A 12,011-nucleotide genomic window follows, 5' to 3' on the forward strand; every position below is an offset into this window, starting at 1 on the left:
TAGTGTTTGGGCTGTTAGGACAAGACTTCCTTTAGTTGTCTGTCTTTGCACCTGTCTTTATCTCCGAAGCAGAGTGGACGAAACGCGTTGCCATGGAAGTCGTCAGTGTGTCTAGTTTCGTGCAGGATTTGTCAAGCATGTACAATATGAAAGGACCGAGTCTCCCACCCGTCAACATATACACACACACACGGACGCACACACACTCACACACACACACAGAGCAGACAACACAACCTCTTGTGATGCATTCCTTTGTGACGTAAAACCCGCTGCCTCTGGGCTATAGGCGAAGCACAGGATGTCTGAGGGAGAGAGAGAGGGAGAGAGACAAAGACTGAGACAACAAAGACAGAAAGAGGGAATCATTCACATGTTCTGAGAAAAGATAAAATTCATATGTGTGTGAAAAGATAGACAAGAGAAAATTGTTTTTTTTTTGTGCAAGAGTCCAAAGAAGGAAAAAAAAAAAAAAAGGAAAAGAGCGGCCGAGCCCAGAAAGTCGGAGCCCAGAAAGTCGGAAAGTGACTGCAAATAGCAAAGAGTCTTACTTCCCTATAATAAGTCAAATTCTTCGCTGCTTCTCCTCCCTGTGTTTGACGGCCAGCCGTGCCCTGAGCGGTGCCCAGGCTGCCAGCAAAGGGGAAGAGAGGCACGGCTGCCGATCATACTGAGACATGTGATACACAGTCACACCACAGCAACCGACATCCTCAGCATTATACTCTATTTTCATAGAAATCGGCCCTGGAGAAACCTTCCAACGCTGTGTGGTTGCACAGCGCTGGCTGGCCATCAAACTGTGTTTACTTATAGGTTATTACATTTTACAGTGTGCACTTTTCCCATTCGCAATCGCTCTATTTATGTCCATGTTTACAGACTGACTGCATGTAGACCAGTATGCTCCCATCCGTATCTGGTTCAACTGCTGTCTACGTATAATCCTCCTCAGTGGCGGCTGGTCAATAGGGCGCTCGGGCGCCGCCCCCCCTGATGAAAAGCGAATTTTAATGATTATTATTTTTTCCAAAATAATAATTTAAAATTAATATTTTCTTCTTATTGTACCTGTGAATGTGATAGGAATTCTTAAAATCGAGCTGTATATAAAATAAAACCATTATTTAGAGGCTAATTTGCCTACAGGTTCATTTACTGTCTCTGTTATATCGCTCTGTGTCTGGGGCGCTGGAGAAGTCGCCCGAGCAGTGTACCGGCTCAGCCAATCAGTGACTGTTGCTAAGTAAAAAATATACGGAGCAACAGGTAATTTAGCCAATCAGCGTCGTCGGATTTTATGCCTTTGGGGCGCAGAAAATATCGCCCCAAACCAAACATTTTGGTCTCCCGTGGCAACCAGAAATCGAGGGGGAAATTAACCGAGGAGCTGTCCTCGGTACCAGGATGGCTACGGAGTTTTCATCAGTTTCAAATTCTGTTTCCCGTATAATTTACTTTTTTAAAACAGTGAGGACAGATACCACACGGACTGTTACTGGAGTTAGAGACCTATTTATCTGAACGGATTACAAAACATGAACTCTCAAGGGACACATGAACGGTGCTGTCAGCTAACGTTAGCCAAGCTAGGCAGGACTAGCAGCAGAGCTTCACAGCTAGATGAAACACAGTTTCACGGTGAGGAAATACAACCAACAGGTGGATAAAACTCTGTGGGCCTGTGGCGGGAGGCTGCTATGATGCGACAGGAGGCCGCGTAGTGTGTGAGAGGAGCACCGGAGGACCGGAGCACCGTTAACCGGCACGTCAGAGACTGCTCTCTCTTGATGCTCGGAGACAACTTTTGGACTACATGTTGGTTCGTCCGCGGTGCTCGTCCGAGAGCGTTTTTATTAGTTCATCCAGCTTCTGGGACACTGGACTGGACACTGTTATTCCTGAGTGACACCAGGGGAAACTACTCACCCAGGCTGTGACAGGACGTCTGTGATGCGGAGCATCAGGCTGCAGTGCGCTGTTCAATATGTTTACAGGTGTGACCAGTACGTTCACAGTTAGACTCATCATCAAACCTGATAATGCAGCAGTTAAGTTAACATCTCACATCAGCAAGGTCAGACCAAACTTAATCACGTTATGCTCCTCCTATAGTGCCTCCTTTGTCTATAGTTAACATTAATCACTGCTGTAGGTTACATCATACACATGCCTTTTAATAACCATATTTTTGTATTAAGAGTATTTGCTAATATATTTCATGTCCACTGTGTGCCACCAGTGAAAGACTACTGTTTGTTCATTGTCATTATCTGTCAAACTGCTGATTTATCAAAGGCAAATAAATAATTAATGTTTATCCCTAAAAATGGGTATGGGGTTCTTTTATCAAGATGGTCACCAAAAACTTCAGGGACGAACAGCCCCACCTAGAATATTTTTCACTAGCCGCCACTGATCCTCCTGCTTCTTACTGAATCCTGCTGCCAATCATCATCATCTTAAGCGTATTTATTTTTGATATGTTGAAAGAAAAATAACACAGTTTTATAAAGTGTCAGTGAGCATGGCTGTGGTGAAGTATAGGCCAAAAAGTGAGTAAATGTGTTGATGTAGGTCACATGGGTGCAGGTGGTGTACACCTTCCTGAAGCTTGCATCCCATGGAGGTTGGAGGCTTCTGTCCAGCACCTTAGCTTTTGATTTAAAATATTTTGTATGTTTAAATATATGTCTTCGATAACACATATTGTTGACACATCATTTCTTTATAGGTGTGAATTGAATGTATAGGATCTATGACACATACAGTACATTTAAAGCAGAAGTAAGCGATCCGGTCGTTTTTGGCTAACTTCTTGTCAGCCGATGGAGTTAGCAGTCCCCGCCCTCGTACGTCACCACATTCACGCGCATCCCTTGGCTGCACACACAGAGAGGACCGCCCCTTTATGCCGTTCTCTCTCCTCATTGGATAAAGGTTGTAGGATACAAGGAAAGTTTGCTTACAGCAGAGCAGATTGACTGACAGACCAGTGTTTCAGACCAAACACTCTATATAAGTGATTGCTGTCGGAATTTAAGACTTATATTAACACAAACATTCCGCTTACTTCTGCTTTAAAGATAGAATATGTAGGAATTACCCCCATCTAGCGGTGCGGTTGCATATCGGAACGTATTCTTGATGTTGCATTCACGTAAAATCGGGCAGACGTCAGACAGACAACAGACGCTGCATGTAACAGGATAAACAAGCGTCTATGTACGTGGTCCGCCAGCACGAGGCAAAACAATACAGGCGTGACAATATGTTGTCATGGTGATGTCGTATTGGTTACCTGACCCACGTTTTACCGTCTTTCTCTTGTCGAGTAAAATGACATCCGGTTGGTTTGCCAATGGCCGTCTGCCTGACTGCACCTGAATGCAACATCAGTGCCTCCGTCCTCCCTCACACTACACAGTGGTGACAGTTTTAACAGGCGCTACCTGGAAAACTTTCTCCCCGAGCCGACAGCTCCGGTGAGTTTCTGTGGTTACCTACGGTCACGCTGCCACTGAACGTAAAAAATGGCGATGCAACATGGCAGCCTCGGTTCGGTGCGTCGCCCACTTCATTCTAAGGCACGAGAAAGCTTTCATTTGTATGCGGGTGTGATTCGACTTAAGTGAAATACGTATTTATGAAAGTAATATTTGATTTTTGCTAATAAAAAGCCAAATAAGTTACATACTGGGGCTTTAAAAAAACGCTGTAAGAACTGCTCTCAACTTGTTGCATTCATGTTCAGAAGAAGAAGGGGAGAAGTTCTGGTGTGGCCTTCTTCAGTGTAAACACTACACATGTTGTGAACGTGTGAAGTGACTAATGCAGCATAGCCGGGCCATGTCAGATCACAGCTTCATGGTGAGGATTCTATAAGTGTTTTGTGCAGCTGCACATGACATGTAGAACTGGGCCACAGCGCTACCAGAGGTCACTGGGTGGCTGTAAAGCAGCAGTTGATCTTTCTGGTGTTATGACATGCTTTGATTTTATTGGAACCAGCATTTGAACTACAGTTTAGAAAAGTTGCGGCCTATAAAACATCCAGTTTCTCAGGCTCTATACTCAAAGCAATTTAGCTGATGCCTGAAGAACCTTGTCTGCAGAAACGGCTTCTTTTCGTGGATCTTGAATGGTCAGTTTAGAGAAAACACTTTGTTCAACTGATCAGTGGAATTGGCTTTACTTCATTCTTCATTTAACTGTTTGCTGCAACTTTGTGCATCCTGGACCTAAAACCGATCTAGAGGTATAACTACTATAACAGCGGAGCATCTGTCCACACAAATAACAACATACCTGTCACCAAAATAAGAGCTGAAATGGTGAGATTGTGTATCAGTTGTGAACAATTCTGCCCTACAAAGGCAAAGTGCAGTATCTGTAAAAAAATGCCAAACTGTGAAAAACAGCTTTTTGTGTTTTTCATTGTCAGATTTAAGCATCAAATTATGAATAACTACCAAGTCTATAATTGATTAGATAAAGGTGGACTGAATTAAATGTATTTTGTAGTTTGTCTTTCTGACCAATTTTGACCGTTTTATGGCAGATACTGCACTTTTGCCTTGGTTTTGGTGCAGATACTGCACTTTGCCTTGGTTTCACTGTGCTTTTTTGGATGGACAGCAAAATAAAAAGCCCATGTCAAATTCTACCAGATTGAAGAGAATATGCCACACTTTTGATTGGTCAAAAAAAAAGAAAAAAGAAAAAATACAGATACTGCACTTTGCCTTTGTAGGGCAGAATTGCACACAATCACACAAAGGTTATTTTGGTATGATTGTGTAGACAAGAGTTAGCACAATATCATGAGGGAGTTTGGCTATGCGTGTCAATTTGTAATATGGGTGCACGGTGGCGTGAGGTGAGTTCAATCAAACAAATATCAGTGGCTTAGCACCGTCAGCTAAGCCACCTCAAAGTCATGAAGTTGCTATTACATGACTCCGCTGAGGGCTTTTAATTTGAAATTGGAGACACGCTGCCATGTCTGATGAAGACAGGAGGGAAAGAGTGAGAGAAAGAAGAGAAAGGCAGAATTAACCAATTACATTTTTTATTACCTTTTGATATTCTGCTGCACCACCCAGGTACCACAGAAGCCTTCACAGGTCCGGCCACCAGGTTTACATATGAATCCCAACAGACTGCCACATCAGTGCTATTCACAACATTTTTACATTTTACTGTTCTCATCAACCTCTCTGTGCCTGTTCTGGATGTCAACCCAACCCATTAAACAGTACATTGATACACTGGAGCAACAAACTATCATTTTGAAAATGGTGTTAACTGTCTATGTGACCAACATGTTGAGCCAGTTGACTGACGACACAGGTCAGTCGAGGATGGATGCATCACAATACAGCAATGCGCATGCGCGAGTGAGCAAACGCGTATGCCGAGCAGGAGCGCACTTTTCAAAAATGTTTGGTTAAGAAACTGCTTTTCCTAAACAAACTTCACACTGGATTTTTTTGAGGGGACACTTAGAGACACTTCTGACCTGGGAAACGAAGATCCGTACTTTATTCACTTCAAGAGGATCACAATGGATGAAAACACCCAAACCGCATTGAATGATATTTTTTCCATGCCGTCCTCCACTCCGCAATCAGGTGATCACCTGCAAGCCGGTGGCGAGTGCGTCCCACGCCCGCACCAGATGGAGGAAATCGCCGCCTCCCACGCCACTCTACCACCACGGAGGCACAGCCTGGCATTGCCTCTGGGTTCCTCTGGGCCCGTTTTCTCGGATGGCTCGGGGGAAACCGACTGCTTGGCTGACGGGCTGCTTGGAGCTTTCCGGGCGAGGCGGGGGAAGAAACCTCGCCACGCATCCTCGGAGAATGAGTACCATCTCGACATTGACAATCACGGCACGGTGGCACAGTGGTTAGCACTGTTGCCTCACAGCAAGAAGGTCCTGGGTTCGAATCCCCGGCCGCCCAGGTCCTTTCTGTGTGGAGTTTGCATGTTCTCCCCGTGTCTGCGTGGGTTTCCTCCGGGTGCTCCGGTTTCCCCCACCACTAAAAACATGCCAGCTAGCCTGATCCTCCAGTCAGTGCCCCTGACCAAAGGCACTGGCTCATAATCTGGAGTTGGTCCCCGGGCGCTGCACCGTGGCTGCCCACTGCTCCTCAGGGATGGGTTAAATGCAGAGAAAGAATTTCACTGTACTAGCTGTATATGTGACAAATAAAGTACCTTTACCTTACCTTTTATTTATCTGTCGGTTACTGAGCGAGCCCTGCTGATTCTGGTTGACAGATGCCTAGACAGGATGACATCGCTGGAGAACAGCAACAGAGAGACTTTGATTCCTAAAGAAGTCTCGGACGAGGTTGCTGAGTTGAGGCGAGAGGTGATTGAACTGCGAGAAGAAAACTCGTATGAGGGAGAATCTCCTCTTCCATGGCATTCCCCGAGGTGATTGGCGAGAATACGGAGGAAACCGCCAGGAGTTTTCTCAAAGAGGAGCTGAGGATGCTTCCTGGTGAGGCCAATAGTATTCTGATATCAACGTCGCATCGACTCGGGAGAAAGAAAACATACGGAGAGGCCGTGAAGGATGGCCAGAAAACAAAGACCTCAGCGCCCCCCAGACCCATTGTGGCCCGCTTTGTGGTGAGAGACCAACAAGATAGGATAAGGTATGATGCTCCCAAGAAACTCAGAGCCCAAGGTAAGAAACTGAAAGTAACAGACCATTACCCAGCAACTGTAATGGAGCGGAGAAGAATTCTAATCCCAATATTACAACAGAATCTGCAATTGAGAAACAAAGTAAAACTAGTAGCGGACAGACTGTACATTAACGAACGCTTGTACACAGATGAAAACACTGTGTGGATAAAACCAGGGAAGGGCTACGTGACCTAGTTTTTTTTTTGGACACTGGACATTTAGAAGCCCCTGACCTGAAACTCTTTGCTTCCCTACGCGATTTGCGCTACCCATATGACGTTTTAGGTGGGATATATTACAGATATGCCATCACGCGTATAGTAGAACAGAATAATCACTCTGACCCTTGATTAAAATAGGCAAACCAAAATTATGTTCAAAGTGTTTGTTTTTTTTTCTCTTTTTTTTTCTGCCCCCGCCACTCTTTTGTTAAATTTGCCTTTTTCTGCCAACCCCCCCCCCCCTTTTTTTTTTTTCTTCTTCTCTCTTTCCCCCCACATATATAATAGGCTACATACCCATTTAATGATGATGACTATAATAATTATTATTTTTTCATTATTGTATTATTATTATTATGGTGATGATTGTCATTACTACTTTATTCTTATATTTATTGCTATTTTTATTTTCTAATATTTTTTTTTTTTATGTTATTTTTTATTTTATTTTTCTTTATCATTATTACTTCTTTTTTGGGGGGTTACAGTATATTCTCTGATATTTTTGTAATTTACTGCATAATAGATATATATGTTTTTTTTTCTTTTTCTTTTTTTTCCCCCCGTTTTTTTTTTTTTTTTGATTGATTTATCCTTTATATATTCTCTGATATCGGACTGATTATTATTATTATTATTATTATTATTATTTATTTATTTATTTATTTTTTAAACACAATATTCTCTTGTCCTTGTGTTCTCTTTCTCTCCTTTCTTACTTTTTTTTCCTTTTCCTCTCTTTCCTCTTCTTTTTTTCTTTGTTATCATTATTATATAACCAGAGCTTAAATGCATATGCTCCATTAGGCAAGCATAAGTTTGATCTGGGCATTACTAGTTCCAGAGGCATGGTCCTGAACGTGCTCCACCCTTACAGGTATAAAGTAAGGTTTTTGGGAACTAGACTGGGAGGGGAGGTGGGATGGGAAGGGATGAATGGAAATAGGGAGGGGGGGTGTTTAAGGACAGAGGTTGGGATGAGGGAGGGAGGGAGGGACCTGCGACCTTCTTCTGTGTGCATTATTTGTTTGTTTGTTTTTTTACTTGAAAATACCATATGTCTAACCTGAATGTGCTCTCTTGCAATTTTCAGGGCCTAAATAGATTAAACAAGAGAGTAGCCTGTCTGGATTTTTTGGAAAGAGACAAAATTGATATAGCAATGATACAAGAATCACATATTCTCAAGAACGATATATATAAATTGGAAAATCATATGTACAAGGTGAGTGCTTTTTCATCAGCGCCAAATAAAACTAAAGGTGTTATAATTTTAGTACGAAAAACACTTCAGATGACTATTACTGAGAAAGGAGGAGATGACAGTGGTAGGGTGGCCTTTATTAAGTGCCTGTACAATAGAGTGAAAATAGCTTTTGTTAACATCTACGCACCAAATAAATATGAGGGTCTTTTCTTTAGTCAAGTCAATAAGGTATTAGCAGAATTGTCTGAATACAAATTAGTAGTGGGCACAGACATGAATAGCATATTAGATGAAAGGTTAGATAAATCAGTTGGTTCATGCTCCGACAGGCAGTCTACCAGGGCATTAACTCTCTTATTATCAGACTTCAATCTGAAAGATGTCTGGAGAGTAAGAAACCCAAAATCAAAGGAATATACTTTTTTTTCCTAATAGACATAAATCCTATTCAAGGATAGATTTCGTATTAATATCTGAACATCTCATGCCATTAGTCCAAAGTATTCAAATAAAACATATGACTATGACTGACCACCACGCCTATATATGCCAGGTGTCACTGACAGACCGACCAAGAACCCCTATTAGATGGCGCTTTAACCTTACCTTTCTAGAAAATGAGGACTTCTGTAAACAATTTGAAAAGGAAATAGTTGAATTTATAACGATCAATAAACAATCAACGCTGAAAGATGTTAGGTATCTATGGGATGCGATAAAAGGATTCATTAGAATTAATGCGCAAACTTTTACATCACAGATGAAAAAAAAACAACCTAAGCAAAATAAATGATTTAGAGAAATCAATATCGAAGATGGAGTTCTATCAACAAACAAATTATACAGAAGAAATGGCAAAATCCCTCGTAAAAACAAAAATGGAGTTGAACCTATTACTAACACAAATGGCTGAAACTAAGATACATAGAACTAACGTGAACAAATATATACATGGGGAGCGTCCAAGTCGCATTTTAGCGAACAAATTAAAATCAGATACCCATGTCACAAATATAACATCCATTGTTTCAGAAACGGGGGATATAATAACAGACCCAGAGTTAATTAATCATAGGTTCTCTGTTTTTTATAAAGAACTGTATACCTCGGATGACAACTCTACTGACTTAGATAAGGATATTTACTTGGATAAATTAAATTTGACAACTTTGACAAATGAGGAGTCTACAGCGCTGGGGGAGCCCTTCACTCTGGAGGAACTTAGACAAGCTTTAATTAGAATGAATAAAGGTAAGTCACCCGGTAGTGATGGCATCCAACCGGAAGTCTATTTGAAATTCTGGCACATCTTAGGACCACTGATGCTAGAAATGTTTAATACTGCAATACAAAGAGGATCGTTCGGTAGAGATGTACTGTAAATACAGCCATCATAACTCTAATCTTGAAGAAAGATAAGGATCCATCTATATGTAACAACTACCGCCCCATATCCCTGCTAAATGCAGATGTTAAACTTTTCTCTAAATCACTTGCGTGCCGACTAGAAAAATATATGCCAAAACTAATCCACTCAGACCAAAGTGGTTTTGTTAAAGGGCGTTTAGCCTCAGATAACTTAAGACGGCTACTACATGTACTTGACGCCTCTAGCGATATCCCACCATCAGCTATCTTATCGGTGGATGCCGACAAAGCTTTCGACCGTTTAGAGTGGTCCTTTTTATGGTCAGTCCTGAAACATATGGGTATAGGCACTGGCTTCATAAAGATGCTTAAAACTCTATATATGAAACCCACAGCTTGCGTGGTAACTGGTAATGAACGCTCATCTCCCTTTGAGATAAGTAGGAGCAGCCGACAAGGGGACCCAATATCAGCAATGCTTTTCATTCTGTCATTGGAACCCTTAGCACAATCAATTAGATTATCATCAAATATCAAACCAATACAGATAGGGCCTACTCAACATCACATAAGCCTCTTTGCAGATGATGTTCTTTTATATTTTTCAGATGTACAGCACTCACTACAACATATTCTTACTATATTTAAGCAATACAGTCAGGTATCGAGTTATAAAATAAATTGGACAAAATCTGTCATATTACCACTACACCAAAATAGAGGCAATGATTACTCTAATATTGACATCACAGTGGTCTCACAATTTAGATATTTGGGAATTAATGTATTCGCATCACTACAAAAAACAATCCTGAAGAACTATAGCGGTACTTTGAATAAGATTAAAGCAGATCTAGACAGATGGCAGAATTTGCCGATCTTTCTGCCAGGCAGAATTTCCATAATAAAAATGAACGTACTCCCCAGAATCAATTTTTGCAGTCAAATGTTACCTGTGCCACCACCTAGATACTGGAATGATATACGGGCCATGATCACGCGTTTCTTGTGGAAAGGCAGACGAGCAAAGATTAAATTAACTAATTTACAAAGAAAGAAGGAACTGGGTGGTTTGTCAGTACCTAACTTAAAACTGTACTTCCACGCAATTGCGCTCTGCCCTGTGGTAAACTGGTTTGATGATAATAAGTCAAATGCCTGGATTAATATCGAAAGGAGCTTGGTGGCCCCAGCGCAATTACAGGACGTCTTATTAACAAACCTCTCTATTAAAAAATTTAAACAAAAATATGGACAAATTATAACTAGTGCAATTGAAAACTTAAGGAAAAAATGGCACACTAATACACCTTTATTTCATAATGATTTATTGAAATCTGGCGGTAAACATTTTTTCTCACAGGAGTGGCGAAGAGCAGGAATACACACTCTGGGAGACATCATGAGTGAAGATGGCATTAGAAGCTTTCAAGATCTAAGAGAAACATATGACATATCCCCTAACACCTTTTACTTATATTTACAGCTACGCTCAGTTTTAAATTCAAAGCTCGAGAAGGATCAGCACCTTATACCTCATCCAGTGATATCCCTCATTAGGAAAGTACAGGCACTGAATAAGGGACATATATTTGCTATGTACAGTTCAATTATAGAGCACACTCAACCATTGCTAACAGTAACAACAGCATGGAATATTGACTGTCCAGAACCAGCAATAAATTGGGCCAATGTATGGAGGAATACGAGACAAACTTCCCAAAATCTAAATAATAAATTAGTAAACATAAATATTATTTTTAGAACATACTTAACACCTAAGAGGCGCTATAAGATGAAAATAGTTACAACTCCTAATTGTACTTTATGTAATCTAAACCAAACAGGGACATTCCTACATGTCATGTGGGAATGTCCAGCTGTCTATGCCTTCTGGAGAGAAGAACTGAACTGTAGACCACAAAGTATGCTTCTGGGGGACGACTCAGATCTACAACTGGGTCCACCCCAGAGGCAAGTTTGGCTGTCAGCATCCACTGTGGCAAAAAGGATGGTGGCAGTTAGATGGAAGCCACCACATAGTCTATCTATACCACAGTGGATCCAGTCGCTGGTGGAAATACTGGCTATGGAGCTGTCAGTGGCCAGAGTAAGTAAGTCTAGTGGAAAGGCCATTCAAATCAGGAAAGAGGCTCTAGAGTTAGCTAAGACCCTATTGTAGATAGTTATGCATATGTCTTTCCCTTTTTCTTTTTCTTTTCTTTTCTTGCAACAGAGGAGGGTCACATGGAGGTGGGAAGGAACTGAGGGGAAGGGGAAGGGTTGGAGGGTTTTACTTTTTATTTTTATTTTTCTCTCTTCTTCTTCTTTCTATTATATTCTGGGTAGGGGTTTGGGTGGGGGTGGGTTGTTTATGTTATGTTTTGTGTCTCTATTTTTTTTTCTTGGGGGGGTGGGGGGCGGGTGAGGTAGGGGTGATCAAGATTTAGAATGATGTGGTAGTTTTTTTTTCTTTTTGTTTGTTTATTTGTCTGTTTGTCTGTTTTGTTTGC

General features: G+C 41.4%; 1 protein-coding gene across 1 annotated transcript in view; it reads left to right on the forward strand.

Annotated features, from left to right (window-relative positions):
* Positions 1-12,011, forward strand: part of LOC146969384 (mitogen-activated protein kinase kinase kinase 11) — a 60,228-nt gene that overhangs the window by 20,977 nt on the left and 27,240 nt on the right. The gene's annotated exons all lie outside the window — the stretch shown is intronic.

Source organism: Trachurus japonicus, chromosome 18 (genome assembly GCF_045865225.1).
Source record: "Trachurus japonicus isolate A0001 chromosome 18, Traja_1.0".
In the NCBI taxonomy this organism is placed as follows: Eukaryota; Metazoa; Chordata; class Actinopteri; order Carangiformes; family Carangidae; genus Trachurus; species Trachurus japonicus.